The following is a 3,869-nucleotide window of genomic DNA, read 5'->3' on the forward strand; positions in this document are numbered from 1 at the left end:
TTGAGTAAGGATGGTGTGGTTAGTGGTTACCTATTGGTTGCTTATGTTTCAATGCAAGTTATTCTGGAGCTGGTGTTGTGGCATGGATGGTTAAGCCACTACCAGCATCCCAAATGGGCACCAGTTCTATTCCCAGCCTCTGCACTCTGAATCCATCTTCCTGCTAATGTGCCCGGGGGGAAGCAGTGGAAGATGTCCTAACTCTCATCGCTTCTCGGCCTTTTGGCTAAGATCAAGTGTAGTATCTGTTCTTATCAGTTTAATAAGATGTCCTAACTCTTTGGGCCTTTGCACCAACGTGGGAGATGTGGATGGAGTTCCTTACTCCTGGCTTTGGCCCCAGCCCCAGCACCAGCTGTTGCAAATATTTGAGGGGTGAACCAGCAGATGGAAGAGCTGTATGTTGTGTGTATTCGTGTGTGTGTCTCCCCTCTCTGTAACTCTGCCATTCAAATAAGTAAGTTTTTTGAAAAATACAAGTTCTGGGGCCGGCACTGTGGCTCAGTGAGTTAATGCCCTGGCCTGAAGCGCCAGCATCCTATATGGGCCCCGGTTCTAGTCCCCGCTGGTGCTCTTCCGATCCAGCTCTTTGTTGTGGCCTGGGAAAGCAGTAGAAGATGGCCCAAGTCCTTGGGCCCCTGCACCCATGTGGGAGACACGGATGAAGCTCCTGGCTCCTGGCTTCAGATCGGCACAGTTCTGGCCGTTGCTGCCATCTGGGGAGTGAACCAGCGAATGGGAGACCTCTCTCTCTGTCTCTACCTCTCTCTGTAACTCTGTCTTTCAAATAAATAAAAATAAATCTTAAAAAAAAATACAAGTTCTTCCAAAGCCTCTGATCCTCATTTGGAGGATTCACACTGAGTAGGCATTATTAACATTCTCAGTTTGACCATATTCAGACAGGATTTTTTATCCCTGACTTTGAAATGTAAATTATCTGGAAGATTCTTGTCAAGTTTACAATCCATGAATCTCAAGGACCTGGGACCCAGTGGTTTGAAATATAATTACTTTAGTCATCAAGAAATATAGCCCCTTCTCCATATCTTTCTAGAAAGCAGGATCCTAACTTCCATAGCAGCCAGATGGCCTAATCACATGACCAACCTCCCCACCAATAATGCTTTCCCATTTGTTTCCAGTAGTTCACTCCAGCACTTAGAAATCTTGGTGTCTTTTCTTTCAGAAGAACTGAGTTCAAACTCTCTTCTCGATTGCAGTAGGCTTAAATAAATTCTCCCTTGCCTGCTTGACTCCATCTGCTCCAATTTTTCTTTGAAAACTTTATATCCTGAGTTAAGCTGTTTCAAAAAGGAATGAGAAATAGAGGGATAAGACTGCAGGTCCTGGTGGTCCCATTCAAGTCCTTCTATCAAACTGTGGCTGAAACAAGAACAACTCCTAGATTTTCCGGAGTAGAATTCATGTGCGTCTTCTTGTGCTCAATCTGGTTATGACTCAGGGGCTTCTTGTTTGGCTACACTTTGGGTTTTTCTTTCACATCTGCAGCACAAGGCATTCAAATGGTTGTACTTGGTCAACAAGTAAAGGAATCAGCAGAGCACAGTGATCACTGAGGACTGAACATAAAATCTTGCACTTGGGAAGTCCACTTGGATCCTTTAAGGAATCTTCACATAACTGCACAGATTCCTTTCTAGTCTTCTGTACAGGCAAACCAGAGGAAACCTTGAGGCCACCAGGCTGAGGCTCAGAACATTTCCTGCATCTGGATGACTCTGGGGGAAGCCAGAGGGAGATCTCTTCCCGAGCTGAGTGAAGGAGTCTTCCTGTAAAGGGGGAATGAACTTCAAGCCGTGAGCCTTGAAGAGCAGTGACTTGAGAGGTGGCTCTGCTAATTGGAAGAGAAGAGGATCTTCCAAAGAGTCCTTTTCAGAGTGTCCTCACATTTTAGGTATTTTCTCACGTGATATTCAAAAGGGAAAGTCACACTCTCCTTTTTCTTCTTTTTTTATTTATTTTTTTTTAATTTTTTGACAGGCAGAGTGGACAGTGAGAGAGAGAGACAGAGAGAAAGGTCTACTTTTGCCGTTGGTTCACCCTCCAATGGCCGCTGCGGCCAGCGTACCGCGCTGATCCGATGGCAGGAGCCAGGTACTTCTCCTGGTCTCCCATGGGGTGCAGGCCCCTAGCACTTGGGCCATCCTCCACTACACTCCCTGGCCACAGCAGAGAGCTGGCCTGGAAGAGGGGCAACCGGGACAGAATCCGGCGCCCCAACCGGTACTAGAACCCTGTGTGCCGGCGCCGCAAGGCAGAGGATTAGCCTAGTGAGCCGCGGCGCCGGCCTCCTTTTTCTTAATTCCCTTAAGGGATCACCTTAAATGTCTCATAAAGTTTACATAACTAATGGAGCTTGCACAATATGACACATTTGTTTCTAGAAGGCAGGGAGAAATGTGTGAGGTGACCCTTTTTCTTCATCATTCTGGGGTTAAGAAGGGAGATTACAGCAGAACGGGGTCTAAGGATCATGGTCTTAGAGGAGTAATAAAATTGTTATCTGGCAAACAGTCATAATATCCAAAAATTCATGAGCTCATAGGCATGCCCCTGAGAAGCCACAGATAAGCAGGATAATTAAGATGGACCTTTGGTTCCCCCATGGGCTAGCAAATTAAGGATGTCAACAGGAACTCTAGCTCAGTCCTTGGTGATAACTACAGGACAGTTAAGGAGATCACAGCAAATAAGCAAAACATGGAATTACTTCAACCATGTAATTTTTGCCTAAATGCACATATCTAGAGAAAAACAAAATCTCATCATTTATAAGCTTCTTGACAATATGGATAATTTTGTTTTGTATTGTGCTCATCCAATTAGCAGATGTCTTCAGAACGTAAGGAAAATCGAGCATTCAGATGCTCATCTGATTTGGCCTGAGGCTTCCTAACATCCTAGTTAAATTGGAATTTATAAGACAAGCAATATCCTGGTTTCTTTACCCTATGAAAACAAACTTAACATCCTCTAATTCAATTTTCCCTATTTTGGGAGGTTCTCTATAAGATTTACATAAAATACCAATTTTTTTTTTATTTAGAAAAAGAGAGAGAGGAAAAGCAAAGGAGAAAAGTGAAAGAGAAAAGAAGGAAAAGAGACAGGAAGGAAGGTAGAGAGGGAGGGAGAGAGGAAGGGAGAAAGAAAAACAACCTGGTGTATGAAAGAATTAATGCCCTTCCCTAATATGCTCCCTTCAAAAAAAAAAAAAAAAAAAACACTTCCTATACCTTTTTTGAAGGCAGTTTTACATTAGCAAGCAGCAAAACATGTCACTGAAGTTTAAACTAAAATTTAAAAAAGCAGGTCTAAGAATGCTCATATTTAATTATGGCTTCACGTAATTAAGTGTGGCAATATGGTGATAAAACCTTTAAGTAATGACTCATAAAGAGATAAAAATGGAGCATGTGTTTAATCAGTTCACAGCCTTCCTCAGAAGCTGGCATCACTCAGGTGCTAATGAGACACCTGTTGCTGGGGACACCAGAGAGAGCATGCAAATCAGTCAGGGGACGGAGAAGAGGAGCATTTACTGTTGCTGAAGGCAGGTGGCTTTGCCAAGATGACTGTCAGGAGGATTAAACTCTGATAAGATATTTAACTAAAAGCATGCAAGTGATTCAGTATTTTAGTTAGGTAGAGGAAAGGAAGGGGAAAAAAGAGAAAAATCTTATTCCTGCATTTCAGGTATAAATTGTGGAACAATTTAATAATTGTAGGGCGATATCTCTTTCTGAAAGAGGTGGGAGGGAGAGAGAAGGAGGAAGAGAGGGAGGAGGGGAATATCAGTATCATGTTATTAGAATTGTATCTACAAAGCTCATTGAATCTGTTGAAAA

At 43.1% G+C, this 3,869-nt stretch overlaps 1 pseudogene; it reads left to right on the top strand.

The window, feature by feature from the left end:
- The first annotated feature begins 206 nt into the window (after positions 1-206).
- Positions 207-299, top strand: LOC127484671 (U2 spliceosomal RNA; annotated as a pseudogene).
- Positions 300-3,869: the final 3,570 nt, after the last annotated feature.

Source organism: Oryctolagus cuniculus, chromosome 20, assembly GCF_964237555.1.
Source record: "Oryctolagus cuniculus chromosome 20, mOryCun1.1, whole genome shotgun sequence".
NCBI classification, from domain to species: Eukaryota; Metazoa; Chordata; class Mammalia; order Lagomorpha; family Leporidae; genus Oryctolagus; species Oryctolagus cuniculus.